A 22,183-nucleotide genomic window follows, 5' to 3' on the forward strand; every position below is an offset into this window, starting at 1 on the left:
GCAATAATAAGAGAAAAAGGAGAAAAAATATTCACAGATAATGAAGGACAAGTGTTGAAAAATAAACATAATAGTGTCAAAATATTATCTGATACTCAAAAAAATAATGCAACTCTGACAGGTCAGGGGGACATGGATCTATAGGATCCAGAGAACAAAATCAACACAGTTTTGAAAGATTTTACATGAATTCATTTTAAAATATAAATAAGCAAGTCAAAGTTTTCTTCCTATTTCTATATTTTGAAAATATTCTATTTATCTTCCTCTCCTTGAAAAAAAAAATTTCTGAATTGCTAGAGTATCTTTCTCTAAATTTTCTGAAGTATTTTAGATCGAAATTTATCCCTATTTTGTGTTTTTTGCTCTTCTCCTCCCACCTCCCTAATTGTGTTCTTTCTCCTATCATATGATGTTTTGAACCATTTTATTTCCAGGATCATATGTTTCTTATGGTTATAAATTTTAGTTGATGTAGTAAAACTAACAAAGTCATTCCATGTCTTTTTTCTTTTTTACAGTTATTTAATATATACTATATCTAAATAGCTAGCAAAAAAAAAAAAAAAGACATCTAAGTAATAGCAGAACCATTACGGCATAAAACAAGACTTAACCTAAACCAGATATCTTAATACTAGCTTTGGAACAAACAACAAACTCACCTAGTTTTAGCAAAATCTCAATGACTCAGGTCATTAGTTCCAGGAATACAACAGGAAATAAAATGCCTTACAAATATACTATAAAGGATGAAATCTCACCCATAACACATTTAGCAAATATACCGAATTATATTCTAATGCCGTAGAGTATTAATATACTTATTTTTTTAGATGATATTAAAATTTCAGATTACTCTCCTGATACGCTTTGGAAAAAGTCCGCCATAGCTTTTGACATGAGCAATGAATTTAACGAATAAAGTTAGAAAGATAGAATTAATGTAAAGGCTAGGTGGATGTTTTTTCAAAGTTTTAAAAATATGTGTATTTGGGTTGTAAGAAAGAGATGGGTAGAGGAGACAGAGGAAAGTAAAGAAAGAAATTAAAATCTAGAAAAATAGTCACTCGTGTAGGTAAATTGCTTTACGTTGAGAAAAAAAAAAGTTACTTTGTTCTGTAAATATAAACAAATGGGATTAGTCTACAATTAAGCTAATGTTGGTACTAAATTTCCAAGTATAATTATGATACTTTAGTACTTTTCTTCTGGTAAATTATAAGTTCACATGGAAAGAGTTCATTTTCCAGACTCACGGTTCTTTAATTTATACAAGTATAATTTGAGCAGTTATATGATTCAATGTCTCTGTACAAAGAAAGGATCATTTTTTTTACACTTAATTTCAAGTAATCAGAAAAGTCATATTAGAATAACACTAAGTAATTAATACGTGCTTTATTCTAGAGTCTACGAAAAAACATGGGTAAGCCAAACAACTTGAAACAAGATATCAAAAATAAACTCTTTGCAGTTCACAGGCTTGGGCTATTGAGGAGCAATGATAAGTAAAAGTACTTATGAATGTACTAAAATGGAGTGATGGTGAAGAACGCACATCCAGTCTACGCTAATTTGTTTGTAAGCAAACTTTAATTTGTTTGTAAGCAAAGTCTTTATAACTGTGATAAGACAGAGGAGAGGAAGTCATCACTCCAGTCCTGCAATCATGCCTCTGATTTTGATATACACTATCAGACAGAGCCAAAAGAGGGGAGGGGGAACTGTATATTAACTATTTTGATATAAAATATTTTTTGTTTATATTAAGAAAAAGGAACTTGTCTGGCTAATTCCATAGCTAAATTTCTATAAGAACCTTTTTTGCAAATAAAAGAAAATACACATATTTCTGAACTGACTTTAGAGTTAACTGAATGAGCTCTGGAGAGTGGCTTCCTGACTGTAGGAAGCAATCTAGCATCAGCCTTTGCAGCAACATTTGTGAAGTTTACCAATATTGTATGCAAAGTTTTTGGCATACAGAAAGTGATTAAAATGTGCTGTGTTTAACTATCATTAACATTTTATGGTATTGTTTTCATTGTATTTGGAGAAATATTTTTTAAAAATCAAGATGTTTGTTTACATATTTTTAGTCTCCTTATGTTTTAAATTCTATTCTTAGTAAAAGTTTATACTTTTCCCTCAGATATTAGGATCAATTTAACCTCTCATTATTTTTTTGACCAGTGTTTCATTATGTTTTTCTGTATTTTAATTGATTTTAATTCCTCATTAAGAGGGCTATTTTGTATTTGTTTTTACAATTTTTATCTTATTCTTTTTCTTTGTGACTTATTTTGTGACATCTACCTTTTCAATGTAAAAACCATTTCCCATTGTTGAATTATATTACTTAACATTTTTCTGCTTACTACAATCCAATTAGCATCTTCCCATCTTCTATTACATATCCTTACCTTACATATGTCCTTTTACTCTTTTTCAACTTTTTAATGGAAAAAGTAAACATGTAGAAAGAACAGTATAAACCCCCATATACCTATCACTCAGTTTCAACAAATTGGTAGAACATCATGATCTTATTTAATATGTATATCTTTTTATATTTTAATTTTCTTACAGAAGCTCACCATTGTATTTTGCGAACTAGTGATTGATAGAAACTTTATTATTGGCTCACACAATTTGGTTTTACAAATATGCATATTATCTAATAAGCCACATCAGAATCTCATATGTATATTAAAATATATACCATACAAACGCTAACATGAAAGCTGGAAGGCTATATTAGCATAAAGCAAAGTAGAGTTTGGATAAGTAGGTCATGAATATAGCCAGGAATAGAAAAAGACATTTCATAATGATATATGAGTATGAAGAAATAAAGGTTCTAAATGAATATGCTCTTACTAACAGGGATTTAAAACACTGACAGAATGAAAAAGATAAGTAATGAATCCACAGTTACACCTTGGCTTTCTGTACAAAACTCTTGGTAATAGCATAAGAAAATAGAAGATAAGTAAAGATATAGAAGAAGACCTGAACAATACAATCTACCAACCTTTCCTAATTGACACCTAAAATACCACACCTGACAACAGAACACACAATCATTGAAAGTGCACACAAAAAGTTTACAAAGAAAAATCTTATATGGTCCATAAAACAGCTTTCAATAAATTTAAGAGGACTTAAGTCATACAAAGTATGTATACTGACCCAAATGGAATTAAACTAGAAATTGTAACAAAGATACATAAAAAACTAGGGTGGGGGAAGAAATGAAAGAACGTATTCCTAAATAATCCAGGGGTCAGAAAATCACTAAGAAAGTTATAAAATATGTTAAACTAAATGAAAACAAAAATACGTACTAAGATATCATAACCTATGATATAAAAACCACAGTTAAAGTTCTAAAATTTATAAAAATTTCACATAAAAATACAATAGTGTTAAGTCTCAAAGAAAAGAGACTTATTTGCAATGACCTATGTTAATTAAAATGGAACAGTGTCATCTGAAAATGTCAAAAGCAGCAAAAATATATAAAAAACAATTTTAAAATGTTAATAATCCCATTTGGGGGGTTGTCTTATTATGGGTTTTCAATATTGATTTATGTTAAAAATGTTTCCTACTTCAAGGTCATACAGCAATTATCTTGTATTTTCTTGTAATAATTTCAATGTCTAAAGATATCTTTTCTGCCTTTCTGCATTTTCTCCTTCTAGGACTACTATTATATGAATGTTTGGAGTCTTTCAACTTAGTTTTTCTGTTTAACTTGTTCTTTTATGCTTTTCATTTCTAAGGTCCTTCTATTATATCTCCTATAATTTTTCTACTGTGTTTCCTATGAATTCTTCAGTGCCATCTCCAATTTCACAAATCTTTGCAACTAGTATAAGGTTTCTTCTGTGTATTGACTTTTAATCTCAAAAGATATAGATCTAGATATTCATTGTGAGGATTTCTAATGTTTATTATTGTTTCATTTTTCCCTGTTCATTTTATAATTTATTATTTTTATGATTATTCTTCCTTAAAATATTTGAGGTTTTAAAAAACAATTTAAGGACATCTTCAGATTTTTGTGCTACTTTATATTTTACTGGGCAGAATTTCATTCCTAATTGTATAATTTATCTTTCTCAGAGTTATACCAGAATTAAGTGGAAAATTTTTAAGTAAAACATAGGAAATAGCTATAAAACAAATAAAACATGACTAAACATTTTGACAAACATTCACCTAAACTGATAAAAAACAAAATAAAACAAACACTCAAAAAAACCAACTATTCCACTTTTAAAGTTGGATAGCCTTTTCCAGAAGAAAGAAATAAAAACACAACAGTTTCCGTAGAACAAAGTTCTAGAAGACGACATCTCAAAGCTAAGTCATCAGTCAGCCAGTAGAGTAACCATCTCTGTTCAACCCTCTCTGTAATTTGCAGCATCTCTCCCTCATCACAGAGATAGGTGTATTTATTATTTTTCCTAAACTAGAAAAAGGTGTCTTGCTCTGCTCAGATTGTGAAATCCTCCCCTGACTTGGCAGAACAGACCTTGGAGTCCTCCTGGCCAAATGTCTGGGGAAACAACTTGAGAGCGTCCACGACGAGGTCAGATGGAACAGTTTGATGATATAGTTGGGGGGGGCGGTAAAAAAAAAGAGCAACTGTAGTACTGCAACAACATTTGTGTGATGTCAGATAAGTTTGTGCTATTTTAAGGCTTATATGCACAAATAGTTTGTGCTATTTTAAGGCTTATATGCACAAACTATGCATTTTTTTAATTTTTAAAAATTTTTTATTATTATGGTGACATTGGTTAATGAAATCCAGTTTCAGGTGTATAATTTAACAGTAAGCCATACATATATATTGCATTGTGTGTTCGCCCATAGTTAGATTTCTTTCTGTCATCACATATTTCAAACTACACATTTTAAATAGATGGTGGTTTATCATGTTTTAGATTGTTTTAGGAGGAAGAATTTTAAAAGCCTGTCTCACCAGGTGATTCCTTTCTTTTCATGGATCCAGCATAATTGTGAAGATTACATTTGTCTAGCTTTAAAATTAATATATTTTGTTTATATCTATATAAGACTAATTTTTGAATCTCTGGTCATGCTGAAATATCAATTACAATGCATTATAGAATAATTCGAGCTTATTTTATGGTTGCCTAAAACTCTGTTTCTGCTATGAGTTTTTAATAAGAAACAATTTATTTCCTGTCTGCCAGCCAAATAATTTTATTTCCATTGGCAAATTAAACCATCAACGTACATGTTTTAAATGTATGCAGAATCCACATGATTCTCATGTATTTACTGCTTACAGTTTATTGTGCAACATAGCACCACAGGCTAAAAGGATAAAGTGAACTGTTGCAAATATCCAATAATACAAGACAAAAAAAATTAAACCTTATTTTCTATGTGACTACCTAACTCATCATTCTGATAAGCTGCTTTCTCATGTTATCATGATCCATTTACTATGAAATTTTTCTACAGTTTAAAATAATTCATCTTTCGATTGCCATTTGGACAGAGAAAAAAAATGTTATTGCTCAATGAACTGCCAAACAGGATCTTTGGCTCAGTTTAATTTAGAGAGTGGGCTACTTTCTTGACTCACCAGGTGGTAAAACTTTAGTCTAACAATGAAATCTTTTGTAATTAGAATTCATGTCATATATTCAAAACCTAAGCCCTGAGGGGCAGCACTGGAGACAATTTCCCACCCACAAGACTCTATCTGGGCCAAAGTGTCATGAATTTAGAAGATTGTTTTCCTCTTAATTTTTTCCTGTATTTGATGTGATTGTGTGTAGTACCATCTTCACGGCTAATCAACGATGATTAAAATGACCAAATGCTGACTCTAAAAATGTCCTCCTATGTACTCATACAGTTTTCCTTCCAGATAATGCCACCATAATCTGTACCCACACACACTGAGCCATTAAGCTAAGCACAGAGCCTACTTTATGTCCTTTAATCCTCACGACTACCAAATGAAGGGAAAAATTATGGCTTCGAGAGATCAAACAACTTGCCTACGGCCATGAATCCAGTAGGAACTGGTTGAATTGTGATTAACATCCAGATCGGTTTTATTCCAGCCGGAGCTCTGTACTTGGAGAGTTATGCTAGAAATACGGTTCTGTGAAAGCTCTTCCTAATGATCTGAGAACCCCTCAGGGCTGTTTAGTGTAGTGGTTCAGAGCGCGGTTTCCACCAACAGCCACATGCAGGGCATTAACAGTAATGAGATCCTGATTCGGACAAACCAGATATAAAATCGACTTAGAGGAAAAGAGTAGAAATTTGAGTATGGACTGGATATAAGATCATATTAAGGAATTATTTTCTTACTGTGGACATGTAAGAATGCCATTCTTAGGAAATGCCTGCTGAAGTATGTAGGATGAAATGTCATGTTGTCTACAATTTGAAATGCTTAGAAAACTTTCCAATGCATAGATATCAGACATATAGTTAAAGCAAATACTACAAAATGTTAATGGGCAGTGAGTAAGCAGGCATTTGCTGTACAATGTTTTTAATTTTCTGTATGTATGAAATATTTCACAACGAAAAGTTGAGCCAAAAAAAAAAGGATTCTATCCTTGGAGTCATGCTCTCTGAGCTTGAGTCTTTCTCTACTCCTTACTATTTTAAGAAATGCTATCTTAATGTTATGGACTTCATTTCCTCATTTGTAAAATGGTAGTAATAGTAAATACTACTTTATGAAGCATCTAGTGTTTAGCGGCCACAAATATATCTAGTCATTATTCAGTATTCCCAAATTATTCTCTGTGATTGTCAACGGAGCCCATATATTTGTTTGTATTATCTGGAATCCCTTTGGGAGTTAAACCAGATAGATCTTTCAAAAATCAAAGTTAAATTAGTAATAATATATATAGCTATGACTGACTATTGCGACATTTTGTTTTCTTTTAATTATGTTAGAACCATGAAAGTTGGTGGTTCTTACATTCTGCTAGGTGTAAAATGCAATACTTTTGCCTATAGTTTTTTCAATAATACATATTATTTACGCATAAAACTTAGATAATAAAAAGCTCTTTACCTATGATGAGAAGGAAAACCCTACACCAGTTAAGTAATTTATGCATAGTTTTGAAGATAATAATGATGGTGATTTAAGATGAGTCTAAAATCTCTTCATATGATGTGAACATTGGCTAACGGTCTTGGAGTAAGTATTCCAAAGTGTAATTGATGGAGCTTAATAACATCAAATGAACTCAGAAGCTAGAATAAGTTTAACTCGTTTCATAAAAATAAGCACATGGTTTCTGCTTGAACTTTACCACAATTAAAGAGAACTAAATCCAGGTAATCTCACAGGAAATGTAATTCTTTATCAATAGCTTTTAAGTTTTATTTTTTGCATTCATGTGTTTAGTGATATTTACATAAATATGTGCAACTAAAAGTCATCACTAAAAATATCATCTTCAAAATACCAATTTTATCATTAGAGTATTTTGTTTCTTATAAAATAATTTATACAACTTGTGCAGGGCCTAATACAGAGTTCTTTCATCTTCTGGTTGATAAAGCAGTCTTTCCTGTTCCAAAATGTAATCATGGCATTGTTTAAAAACAAAATGTCAATAATTATTGCCAAAGTTAAGACTTTTGTAGCAGGTACTTTTTTGTTACTTTTCCAGCATTCTTTTCTTTCTTTGCCTCTTCTTCCTCCTCAAAATTCTCTAATTCCTCTTTGAGGAGTCCCAGCTTCTGGGGAAGTTGACTTCAGCCCAGCTCATACCTAATTAAAGCCAGTCAGTAAATCCCACATCACAGTGATTGGCCAAAGGCTGAACATGTGACCTAAAGCAATTCAAGTGGAAAGAAGACCAAGGATTTGCTGTGCATGCTAGGAAAACTATTATTGACTTTTTTGTTAATGGACACAACCAAATAGCACAGAGAGTTGCTGGAAGCCATCTTGGATCCCCAGAAGTAGTCTTCCAGAAATAAAATTAAAGTTGGAGCACAGAGATGGAAAAAAACACGGTCTTGCATAGCAAGGATGTGGCACATAATTAGCCTCATCTGAAACCAGCTCTACCTCTGGATATTTTATTTACAAAAGGCAAAATTAAGAAGTTCTTCATTGTTTCTGCTAGTGAAATCTGATTTCTGTTATTTGAAACTTAAAGCATTCTCACTAACACACATTATTAGACATCTTCTGTGCTGTGGGAGCTAGCGTAAGCCACACAGCTTTGACCTCCCATGCAATTCCATGCAATTATAGAAATCAGAATGTTATTGAACCTGACCCTTATTTGAAAACTCTTTTAAAATTCAAGGGTTCAGAAGTAAACAGATCGCTCTAAGGAAAACAGTTTATTTTTCATCTATAACTCAAAACTTTACAAACACCAAAGTTTATGATTAAAATAAATATTATTCCAATGGTATGACACCATCTACATTACTGCTTGTACCCATTCCTCTTTGGGTTTTGATGTTGCATTTTTCAAACTGATATTAACACAGGAGACGAATTTTGCATAAACCTCTAATCATAATTATGTGAATCAGTTTTTTGTTTTAGCAAGTGCTTAACCACTGTTTTAGTTGGCATTATAATTCAGTGATTGAATCAGAAGACATCAAAGGCTGGCCTTTGATGCAAAATTCTATCTGTATACCTAGCTATGCACCTAGCTATACATCTAAATACATATCTGACATCTTTAAGTGGATAGCTGCCTAAGTTTTCAGTCTCTTGATTCTTTTCTGCTCAGAATTAAATCTCCTTTAAATCTGTAACCGTCCCTTTTAAATCTGTAACCGTCCCTTTTAAATCTGTTCACAGGCTGATGCAGAAAACAGTTTTCTAAGACTTGGCTCAGAATTCACTGGAATTGGAGCACTGGTTGTATGATCCCGATAAAACCAAAAGTGGTTAAACTGGATGTTACTTAATTTACGTGAGCATGGGCATTTTGTGATGACTTTACAGAAGGTAAAAGGCCTTTTTGTTTCCTATGCAGAAAACAGCCTCATTTTTCTTTCCCAATTCCTCCCTCAGCCCCAGCCCCACCTTCCAACCCCTTCTCATCCCCATAAGACTTAAATCAGTCTATAATCTGTCCTGCAGCTCTATGTGCTATACAATAAATGTGATAACAACCTTGAGTTCTCTCCAGCCCTCCTTGGCTTCAGATCACAGGAAACTTTCTTAGAGGGGGAGAGAAAATGGACTTTCAAAGATTAGAATTACCACTTAACAGATACACAGGAGCCAAAACCCACAGAAGAGAAGAGATAAAACAAAATATTGACTCATGATGTCTTCCACTTTCCAGTTTAAGCAAAAGAGTCATTCCCCATCTCCGATACAGTTACTGGGCTGCAATCTTATTTATAGAGCATACTTTGAAGTTTATTCTGTTTTAGGGTCTCTTTGTTTTTAATCTGTGTTCAGCATCATCATTGTTCACTAAAGTATTATAAGTAAATGCTCATGTTTGAATTCTAAGTTAAACAGGCCACTTGAAGGTACTGTGCAATCAAGCCAACATAAAAAGAAACATAACAAAGGCAGACAATCTCATGCAAAGCCTACCTTTACTGAAGGATCCTTGAAATACGGGTGTTTTAAGTGTGACCAGAATCTTCGCAATTAACTGTCAGTTGCTGTCCTAAAAGGTGAAGGTAAGAAGAGAAACAAGAAGTTGACTTTTTAAAAAGTCTCTATTGACAATGAAACTTTTTTAAACAATCAAATCACTTACTTGTGGTTTTATTTTGCCTTTATTTGCTTATCTGAGCTTCTCCAAAGATAACATGTATGTACACACACATATATGTATCTGCATGTATGTATTATGAGGCTTGATATCTTGAGCTTCAAGTGTGATGAAGCTTTTATTTATCTTAAAATAAAACAAAGCATTTAATTAGTATTAACTGGAATTGAGTTAATGGTACTTTTAGAAGGGCATAAAATGATTAACTTGTTACTTTTTATTTTAAGGTTTCCATTCATTCCATAAATATTTATTATAGGCTAGTTCTGTGCCAGATTTTATACCAAGTGCTGTGTACGAATTAAATGTACCCTGCTAACATCGCCTCACATAATTCCATAATTGCTTTTTAAAAAACTTGCAAAGTTCTTTAAAAAGATATATTTATTCAAATTACTAAATTAGAAAACAAAGGCTCAAAAGTATATACTGACTTGCTGAATGTTAAGAAATAAGATGGGAACTCGGGTTTTCTGGTTTTCTTACCAGTATTACATTTGGACGGGCAAGCCATCAAAAATGTTGGTTAAAATAAGGTAAATATTTATAAATATATGAATTTATATAAAAATAATTAGAAATAATGAGATCAAAAATTAGCTCATTGTGTAAGTTTTCCCTGTCTTTTCTCTCCACGGTGAACACGTGATTTTTGTGTATTGAGTTCATTTCTAGACTCTCCATTGTCACAGAGCATGACAGTAAGGGACCTAAACATAACAGAAGGTGAGAGGGCAGAGGTCAGTCAGAATGCCAGGAGAAATGGAGAAACTGTTTCTGAGCAGCTGCTGTGCGGAAAGGAAGAGCTTCCCAAATGGGGTTTTGAACGAAGCTTTCCACCTGCTGTGCAAAATAAAACTACTCTAGTTGCCTCTCTAAAGGAAGCCCAAAACAGATCTGTATTTTCCAGGCTTCTGGAATTGGATCTGTTTCCTCTGAATATGACATCACTTAGAGACAGATACTCATGGGGCTCTGGGTTATAATTAGGTATTAGTAATAGATTAGATTATAAAACAGTATTAACAAGAGGTCACAATGCACTGGAGTCCAAAAAATGGTGTCCAGCAGGTCAGCTATTTCTCCTGCAAGCCTCCAAGCCTTCCTCCACCTCACACAAGACCAACACGTGCAAGCTGGTTTCTTACAAGCCAGCTCTGTTCATGTGTTATCTCTACACAACTTGCCCTGGTCCAGTCTTCGGTGCTCTACATCCATACTTGTTTCACAGAAAGTAGGTTTCTGACTGTAGGCTAGTCTTGGGGTTTATGGGCTCAGAGTATTTGCTCGGCATCATTTTTCCAATACAAATTCTTATTGTCTTAGACTATAGTTTCTCTCGCCCACTCCAATAGCTCAGGGATCCCCTCAATTAATCTCATACTTGAAGGGCAAGGGTTTGGGAGATGTGCATATAGTTGAGGGGATACTTTGCTACATTACAATAGTATTATTTCTGAAGAACAAGATTCTACTCAATTACGAAACAATTCAAAACCACCATCTTTTACTACTTACCACATACTATGAGGCAACACATGCTTTCCCTAGGATAAACTGTGCGTTAAAGCAAAGCTTGTGAAGAGTATATGATAATTAATGTTGCTACCAAGCCAAGTTTTAAAGCACTGAGTTTAGGGAATATATTCCAACACAGAGAGCTTTCACCTACTAAATCAGGAACTTATACATAAATGTGAGATTTTTTTTACTTGTGGTTTTCTGTTTAAATTACTCTGACTCCTTTCCTTTTGTTGAATCCTCTGGATCAAGGTAGTAGTTTCTGACACCCCTGATGACTTACAGAAAAGTGCTTCCTAACTTCCAAAATTATATTCTCAACCCAGGGTATCCGTGAACCTCAGTAACTTACTTCACATTTTCTCTTAGCTGTCTTGTTTCAGGTTTAAGTTTTCCAAATCTGACTTCTGGGTTTTTACCCCAAAATCTTTTCTCTTTTCAGACTTCTTCAGCAAGTAAATGGCCTCCCCATCAATCCACTAACACGGTCAGAAAACTGTGCTCTCTTTCTACCATCACCATCATTAAAATATTTTTATTTTACTTTTAAAATGTATTTAAAAATCATCCACTTTTCTCAATCTCCATTCTAATTTAAGTTACCATCACCTACATCCTAGACTGTACAAGAGTCTCCTTTGCCGTCTTTTCTCTTCTATGTACTCTTGCCTCCCTTCCTCCAACCAATTATCCACATAGCAGCAAGGGTGATCTTAAAATTTAATGATCTTCACTGCTGGAAACTCTTTTCTAGTTCCCTGTTCCACATAGGATATAATCCAAATCTTAAACATGGTCAGCAAGGTCTTAAATAAACTATCCCAGTAATCTTTCCATCCTCATTTTATAACATGCTCTCAGTAGTTTGCCAGAATCCACCGTGCTGAACTTCGTTCAGTTATTTTAAAGCACCAAACACTCTCCCTCTTAGTGTCCTTAGTTCATTCTGTTCCTTCTGCCTGGCACATTCTCCTTCACGGTTTTTACCAGGCTAACTTAAAATGCCACTTCCTGCCATATGTACTGGCTAGGGCTTTTTAATATTTTTAACTAGTAATTCTCACCTAAAGATCTTCTCTGGCCAGCAAAGGCTACTCGCTCAGCCCAGGCAAGGGCAGGCCACAAGTACTGGAGAACTAATGCTTTCCTTCCTCATTCCAGCAACAGCCTTCAATCAATGACTGATGGGAGTTGGACAACTACCCCAGCGTTCTCTACCCTTGGTTGGGATGAAAGTGTTGCACACAATCTCAGCGTTCCCAGAGGGATTGAGCCCCAGTTGTCCACGTGGAAATCTGTTTAATAACAAGTCTTTAAATGCTTACTTTTTTTCTGTTTCAGTTCTCCCATCTCCTATCACTATTCCCAAATAGACTTCACACACCTTCTTGCTGCCTTGGGTCAGCTTCCAGAGGACTCTAACTTAAGGCACAGGGCATTTCTTAACAAAGACAGAATCATTTACTTAACTAAATTGAATATACAGAAAGTACAGCTGGGAAATAATTCACTCACTGTGCCTATTTTGATCAAAAAAGAACAGAATTAAACAATTTTTGAATGATTCAGTAGTAACGTCCATGTAATCTGTAGTTATTCATTTCTGTGTGTGTACAAACAGATATGTTTATGTGGGTTAAACATGTGACTATTTTAACTACTTGTGTGTGAAATAAATATTTTCGTATGAGTTAAGTGGGACTATTTATCTAATTATTGGTTTGTATACATGTGCACACAAACATGTTTACATGAGTTACCTGTGTGACTATTTATGTAGAGAGTTTTTTAAAAGAATATGGTTTTGATTATTTCATGCCAGGAAAACAGAGTTTGAAAACCATGCTGAATACACTTTTATTAAGAATATATGGAATTGAAAAATCAAATTAAATATTGAACTATTGAGTACCAGGAGGCCAAACAAGTGATTTGATGGCTTGTATTACTAAATTTTGTCTCCCTAAAGAACAAAAAGCATTTGAATCAAGTAAGTACAGAGGCAGCAGCTACAGATGAACTACTTGAGTAGAAGGGCCCAGAATGCTGTCCATATTGAGTGTTAGTTACTCACGTCCTCCCTTAACAGGCCAGGCTAGTCTCCAGAAATGGTTCTAGTTCAGCCTTCGTTGCAACAAGGAAACTCCATGTTTCTAACACCTATCTTTAAAAGAAGTTTGTTGACAGTGAAGAGCTGAGTGTGATCACTTGTAAATGAGTTAGTGATATAAGCAAAATGAATAAGTCATCATTCAGTACAGAATTAACAAGGAGTAATCTATGGGACCACTGGGAGAGTTCCTATTCCCGAAGATGATATTTTATTGCAGTTTGTATTCCTAATTAAATATCTACTAGAGATGTGCTGCTTTGCCTTTTGATTCTCAAAGGGCACACTTTCCCCCTCCTTCCACCCAAGGTTAAATATTGGGAAGCTTATGAATGCATGGCAAGGTGGTTGAGGAAGGAACTCTGGTACATATGCTATGCTTTCCTTCTGATCTCCAGTCCTGCGTGTTGACCCAGTGCTGTGTGGTGATCCCCAGGGCTATATGACGCATACAATTCCTAGGGATCATGAATGAGATCCACAGTATGTAGCTCATCCATCTGGTCTTTCACACTGTCATACCAGCACTCATGATGAAGTTTGTAGTACATAAAATTTATATCTTGTAATGGACTTCTTGTAATGGATACAAACTTCAATTGCTCCATTGACTTTCTTAGCCCTGCCATGTCTCCAAATAGACACATGGGAATTCCTGGGCCTAGCACAGGGTTCTGTCTCCAGCCTATGCTTATACACACTGCCGTCTGCCCTTGTTGAACACAATAGTGTAGCATTAGTTGAATGTTCTTAAAGTCCTCCTCAACTTCTCCAGGATTTCTTTCATGATATTTACCATCTGTCCCTCTGATTTTTCTTAGCACCTCTCTTTTATTGTTCTCTAAGGCAAACTTCCCATATGAAAAATAACCTTTGCTTATACTACACTTTGACTTATTGTTAAATGCTATACTTATATTACTCAAGGGTTTTTTTTAATATAAATATGATTCAAAGGTCATTTGGGAAATCAAAACATGAGCAAGGTCTCTTTATATTCGCTCTATTGCAACAAAACTGCAAAAGTTCCTAAAGCAGTGGATGCCCCTGAGGAAGAGAAAGAGCACATCCAAGAAAAATAACAATAGAAGTCCATTACTATATTTCAAAAATATTATCTGTATTATTTTAACAACAAACAGCACAAAGATTCACACTGCTATAGCCCTACCTAGATTTTGAAGGTTGCTCACTTTGGAATAAAGCAGTGTTTCTGAAAATCTTTTTTGTTTCAGTTCTCCTTTTCCTTGTCATACGACAATAACTGATCAAATTCTACTTTCAATAATTACAAATGAGATGATGAGCCTTTCCTTAGGTCATAGAACATTTCAACAGAAGAACAAAGATTGTCTTTTCTATTAATTACTAAAAGTAACCCACCCCTACAAAAGAGAATCTACTAGAAAAATGGTATTAAAAAAATAGCAACCATGACTGTGTCCTAATCATTAGTTAGTGGTGGTCAATTAAAAGATGGACTATTAGTTTGGGTGGATGATATAATTTAGAAAGATGAAACAGGTGTTGCAAAATTGAGATTTGCTTTATTATTAATACCACATTCAAATGTTAAGAAAATTAGGAAGAAATTGCAATGGCTATCCACTAAAAACTTTTAAAAGGGCAATATGTTAAAGATTTGGGAGCCAAAATAAAAACCTAAAATAATTTATAGCATTATGCAATAAATGCATTTCTTACGAACTTGTGGAGTGTGATCATACCAAAAAAAATTATACCATCCCTCTAGGAAATAATTCTTACCCCTTGCCAAGTTAGGTTTTTATCCTTCCTATTCCAGTTAACCTTGCTCTCAAACAAACAAGAAATATAGAGACCAAAGAAAGATAATTTTCTATGTTCATTATAATTATGAAAACATATTTTGATATAAATTTCTATCTCATACTCATTTAAAGCCTCATGGATTCTGAATTTCACCTCAGACCTAAGTAAGTCCAGAAGAATGGCTCTTTTTATTAAACAATAGAAGAGTATCATGTTTCTTATAATGTCAAAAACAAAAAGCCAGCAGAGTCATGCACTGATGAAAAACAGATCACAGAGTCCTTTTAATCATGTCATCTAAAATGAGAGTCTTTACTCTCTTGTTACATCAAAACTATAAAATTACTTTATAAAATCCAAATATACTCCAGAATAAAAGCTACTACATTATGATGCCCCCCAGTAATTTAAGCCAAATGTTTTTCAAATTATATATATAGATTCTAATTTACCTTTCTAAATTAAATCTCGCATGAAGTATGTGCACCAAACATAAAATTTTGTTTCAGGACTGCCTGATATTTGAAGAAATTTAATTGGATTTCATTGACATTATGCCTTGAGCCTGAAAAAGCACTTAATATTTCTACTTTATTATCTTCTCCTGGTTAACTTTTTGAAAGCCTACCTACAAAAGATACATTTGTGTGTTATCTTAAATGAAAATAGGATAAAGAGTCTGATATGCTACAGGTACAGAGGACTTCTCTCTAAAGTAATTATTCCCAGGTAGATGGAGTAAAAGGAGTCAAATATGTGGTGACAGAAAGAAATCTAACTATGGGCAGTGTACACACAATGCAATGTATATACGCCTTACTGTTGAATTGTACACTTGAAACTTACTGGATTTCGTTAACCAATGTCACCATAATTAGATAGATAGATAGATAGATAGATAGATAGATAGATAGATAGATAGATAGATACATAGATAGATAGATAAAAATAATTATTCCTGGATGGGGTGCAGGGCAGTCAAATAAAGACTTTCTACATTCAGCATTTTTAAGACAATTCACAATGTAGGCAACCTTAGATTGTCATGGGGGCATTAGGTAAATTGATTTCATGGGCTAGTGCAGATAGTTTAAAGACAGAAATCACATCAACTGTGTCTAGTTCTAAGTTGTGCCTTTAAAGCCATCTGTAGGTGAAGTAACTGCAGACAACACCAAAACAATCTTATTCAAACACTGCGAATGATACGCCCTGGCATGTCCTCCTTTTCTCTTTTTACATAAAACTGCGGCATACCAGGGGGTCCTAAGTAGGAAGACAAATGGAAGAAAAAGTATAAATGGTTCAATGTTTAGGAGCACATCTTCTAAGTCACTCACTTGCCTATTGAAGTGCTTAAGCAGTAAATGCATAAAACTGATGATGTTCATGATGGCCCTGGTATCAAAGCACAAAAACACAACAGCAAGACCTGGGTGGTCCTAGAGGAAGAGATATTATCAAGCTATGCAAGGAAAACCTTAGATCAAACTGCCTCAGGGAGCTGAAGAGCCACATCATAAAACCAATCTGAGACCGTAAGAAAGTTTAGAAGGAAAATCTAACCTAAAACATTTAACATCTAAAACATCTTTGAAAAAGCTATTATTGAACCAAAACTAAAACCTTGTCAGTTAGAAGTAAAATCTAAGCAACAAGATGCAAATCACCTATAACTAGGAACAAGGGGACATCGGGTAAACATTCTTGAACAAATGCCACACTTTTTTATGCATGATACTAAAAGCCAAGGTATTTTGCTCATTCATTCGTTCAACAAATATTTATTTACTCAGTGCCTACTACAGACCCGGTACCATTCTACACACTGGAAATAGATCAAAGATAAAAAATAACATAAATCACTGTCTTCATGCTGATTATATTTTAGTGGTAGGGGACTGAAAATCAGTAACAAAAAGTAGATTATTAATGTGCTACATGATAAGTGCTGTAGAAGAAACAAAGCAAGTTAAGGCAGGTATGAAATACTGTGGGAAGGGAATAGGATCACGAAAGTTTTCATTGACCTAATGGAGATAAGCAAGCCATGCAGACTTCTGTAGGAAGAATAATCTAGACAGAGAGATCCAGCCGCAAGAATGCATCTGGCTTGTTTGAGGAAGAATAAAGAAGCCAGTGTGACTGGATTAGGGTAAAAAATAGGTGGGAGAAGGGGTATCAAATGATATAGAGCTGTGTAGGCTTCTCTAAGGGCTTCAACTTTTACTCTGAATGAGATGGGAGATGATTGGAAGATTCTGAGTGGATAAGTGAGATGATACTTTTTAGAAGACCACTCTGGCTGAGGAGCAAAGAATAGATTATAAGGTCTCAGTAGCAACATAGCAAAAATTCAGGTGAAAAAGTTGACAGCAGGAAGCAGTAAAGGTGATGAGAAGTGATCCAATTTTAGAGCAGGGCTTCTCAACCATGGCACTATTGATATTTTGGGCCAGATAATTTTATTTTGTGAGGACTCTCTTGTGCATTGTAGAGTGTTTAGCAGCATCCCTTATCAGTACAAATTACATACCAGTAGCAAACCCTCACCTCGTTTGTGACAAGAATGTCTCCAAACATTTCTAAATGCCCTAGAGGAAAAAATGTGATCCTGCTTTAAAAGAACTATTCTAGATATATTTCATAGGCAAAGCCAAAAAGGATTGGAAAGAGATGAGTCAAGTATGATGTATTAGCTGGAGGGTAGGTAGTTTTTTGTCACCATGAGACAAAAAAACAACAATGGCACAAATAAAACAATCCAGAATGTGTTGGGGGGCACTGTGCAACAGGGTCACCCTGGGACCAGCCCGGACGGGTCCCTGCCATCCTAAATATGTCTAATCTATTAAGTAGCTCACAAGAACTATAGCCAACTTTTAACTTGTAGAAAGAGAGAAAGAAAATATGGAAGTCAAAGAACAATTTTAAAAACATGAAGCAGAAGAAATTGCATCTTTCACTTTCATTCATATCTCACTGGAGAAAACATGGCCATATACACATAGTTACAAAAAATCTGAAGTGTAGTCTCTAGCTGGGAATACATATGGCCAGTCAAGCAAGATGTGGGTGGAGAAGAGTCTGTCATTAAATGAGAAAATTAAAAATGAGAGATAGTTGTCTCTGCTAACAATATCTCCAAAGCTTCTTGGTCTGATTAACAGGAAGGATCATGTTACCCTTAATCTTCCTGGGAAAAACTACTGGTGGAGCTTGTTTGTGAAAGCAGGTCGGGGTGAAGGAGATGAAAAGTTCGGTTTTGAACATAATTAAGTTTAAGATGTTTATTCAACACCTAAGTAGAGATGTTCGCTAGATCAGAAGGAAGTTCTGGAATCAAGATATAAATTTGGGAACTCAAGCTTTGTAAAATGGATAAGCTCACCAAGGGAGTGTTTAGACAAAGAGCAAAGAATTCCAAGGAGTTGAAGGTCCTCTAATGCTCACAATTCAGGAAGAAGAGAAGAATAAACACATGAGACTAGAATGTAGCAGCCAATAGAAAGAAAATCAGTGGAGTGTCCCAAAAGCTTAGTGGGAAAAAGTGCTCTAAAGACAATAAAATGATCAATTATGGCAAACTCTGATAAGTCAGGAAGATGAAGATGGAAAATTAACCATGGTGATCTTGGAAAGAGAAATTTGGAGGGATGACGGACATAAAAAGAGGAGAGAAAATGAGAGAAGGTAACCAGAAAAAACTATTATGGAAACTTGTCCAAAGAGTTTTACTATAAAGCACAGCAGAGAGATGAAGCAGATGCCTAGTGGGAGGCGGGGAGAGGACATGTAAAGAGGTTTTTATAAGTTAATAAGTTCTATAGCACGTTTGAATACTACTCTAAAATATACAGAAGGGAGGGGAAAATAAACATTAATTTTTCTTAATTTTCTCCAGCACCTCAAAGATTAACCTGCTTGAATTCTGCCATAAACACCATTCTTTTAATTCATTTCTATTTAAAAAGTGATAGATCATAGGAAATTATGTATTTTCATTCGGAAAGTGAAATATAAAGCAAGAGACAAAACTTTCACATATTGAACCCCATATAAGAAATGTTATTTGGGATAATAAAGTTGATATTCAGTTGATATGTGCTAGTATGGCCATCTACAACTAGACATTTTCCCCTAATCTTATAATTCTTGTATCTAGCCATTTACTCTTCACAAAAGACAAAACTAAATCATAAAAACAACAAAAAGGGTGAATGTCAAACAACAGAAAAAGATATAGCAAGAGTATTAACAATATAAAAACGGATATAACTATTAATGTAAAATCACATTGGCAGATAAAGAGGGTTAATATATAATAAAAACAAACCATTCAAATCACTTGGAAGATAAAACACTAAAATTGTACATACTTAATAACACAGCCTGAAATATATAAAGCAAAAATTGACTGAAAAAGGGAAACACTAACAAATGCATCACATAGTAAGAATTTTAATATAATATTCAGCAATTACTAGAATATGAACACATGCAAATCAATAAGTTTGAGATATAAGCCATAAATAGAAATATTATACCTCATAAATGAGAGAGAGTATATTTTTTCCATTTGCAAATACTAACCATATGCTATACCTACAAATAAGTTTCAACAATTCTTAAACTCTTACCATAACACAATTAAGTTAGCTATCAGTATAAAGACAACCAACCTTCCAGGTACATTTGACCCTTGAACAACCTGTGTGGAGGGGTAAAAGTGCCTATCCTACACACAGTAAAAAATTTATGTTTAACTTTTGACTCCAAAAACTTACCTGCTAATACTCTGCTGTTGACCAGAAGCCTTGCTGATAAAATAAACAGTCAAATAACACATATTTTGTATGTTATATGGATTATACGTTGCATTCTTATAATAAAATAAGCAACAGAAAATCATAAAGAAAAAACATTTACAGTATTTATTGAAAAATATTTGTGTATAAGTGGACCCGCACAGTTTAAACCTGTGTTGTTTAGGAGTCAACTGTATTCCGTTTGGGAAAATTTTCTAAATTTAGTTCTAAATAATGCAGAGGTCAAAGAAGTGCCCTTTTTGATTGACTGATGTCTGTGCTATGCTGGTTATTAAGTATTTTTTGAATATCATCCTAGAAAAGACTAATATAAGAGACAAATCTCTGGCATGATTTAGAAAGAAAGAAGAAAAAGAAGGCAAAAATATTAGGAAAAAAATACTGTACTAACGATAAGTGGGTATTTTTTTAATTATGGAATAATATATATAAGTAATAAAAATTTAAATGAATAGTAATAAATTTGAAAAATTATACCCTAGAATGATAAAATTTGTTAAAACTGGTTCAAAAAGCTATAACAAAACAGAGTATCCCATTACTATTTAGGGAATTAGTTGAAAATATATACTATTTGCCTTCCCTCCCCAAAGAAAACATGGGCCCCAATATTTTTAGAGGTGAGTTCCCACATCCATTCAAGGAATAAATAATCCCAAAATATAAGCCTGTATACAGAATACAATATTAAGGAACAAAGAGGCTAGTATATCTTTGATACCCAAACTGGACAACAGGAAAGTGTAAAGTTATAAGTAAATCTTATTAAATAACACAAATGGAAAATCCTATATAAAACATTAGCACACCGAATCCTATTGTGTATTAAAAAAATCATAATGGCCAGATTAATATTTTTTCCAGGAAAGGCAGGGTTGTTTAACATTAGGAAATCAATAAATGCAACTTCTGTTCAAGTGACAGAGTAAACAGATGCTTTAATAAGCCTCCTGGATTCCAAACTCATGTAAAATGACAGATTACACATAAAAAGAGAGCAGGCAAAAGTGCTAACCACTCTATTGGTGTAATAAGTCACATTAATACAATTTACGATTTTGTAATATCTTTACATTACTGGGATAAATCCTTGGTCATGATATATTAGGTACTGAAAATAAAACTGTATTTTGTGTAGGATTTTTATTACTATGGTCATTCATAAAATGGATGATGATTTCATTCCTTGTCATTGAGTTTAGGTTTCAAATATACACTATGATCACAGCAATATTCAGATATTCTGCATCCAGAAAAACTTTTAAAGTGTTATCTATAACATTTGCTAAAAACCTAACTGTGATATGTTTGCCTCACACCATCTTGGAAAGACTTTCCATTACCAATCTAAACTTTTGGTCTATCTGAATTTTCTCCTTCTTATGCCAATTTTGGCATTTCATGTTTTTCCCAAAAATAATGTTTCACCTACAATTTCAGCTCTTCCTGTATGGTTGTTCATGGTATTCTTTTATAATTTATAACTTCTGCTGCCTTTATAGCTATTCTTTTCATTTCATATTTCACACTTTCTCCTATTTTTTTCTCAATCAATTAAGAGAAAGTTTGTCTATTTGCACTAATCTTTCAAAAATCATCAATTTCCTTTGTAAAATAAGAGACAAAATATATTTTTTAATTCTTATTTTAAATTCTCCAGTATTTTTTATAAAACATAAGATTAGTTAAAATAAGATAGAGAAATCTCTAAAAATACATTTAACTAAAAAAAGTAAAACTATTAATACCATGAAAACAGACTACAAAATGAAAACTATGAAAATGATCATCAGAAAACTATTATTTAACCTATCAAGATTTTTATCAGTCATGAAACTTTATGTATTTAACATGAAAGATTTGAAATAAAGATACACCTGGACTTAATTTAAGATGGTGTTATATCCTGATAAACACATTGTAAATTGAAAATATCGTAAGTCAAAAATACATTTAATATACCTAACTTACCATAGATCATAGTTTAGCCTAGTCTACCGTAAACATGCCCAAAACACAATATTCAAAAAACACTTGCAACACAGTACACTGTAGAGTATGGGTTGGGAATCCTCATGATCATGGGGCTGACTGGGCACTGCAGCTCGCTGTCACTGCCCAGCATCACCAAA

This window comes from Pteropus alecto, unplaced genomic scaffold (assembly GCF_000325575.1).
Source record: "Pteropus alecto unplaced genomic scaffold, ASM32557v1 scaffold78, whole genome shotgun sequence".
NCBI lineage: Eukaryota > Metazoa > Chordata > Mammalia > Chiroptera > Pteropodidae > Pteropus > Pteropus alecto.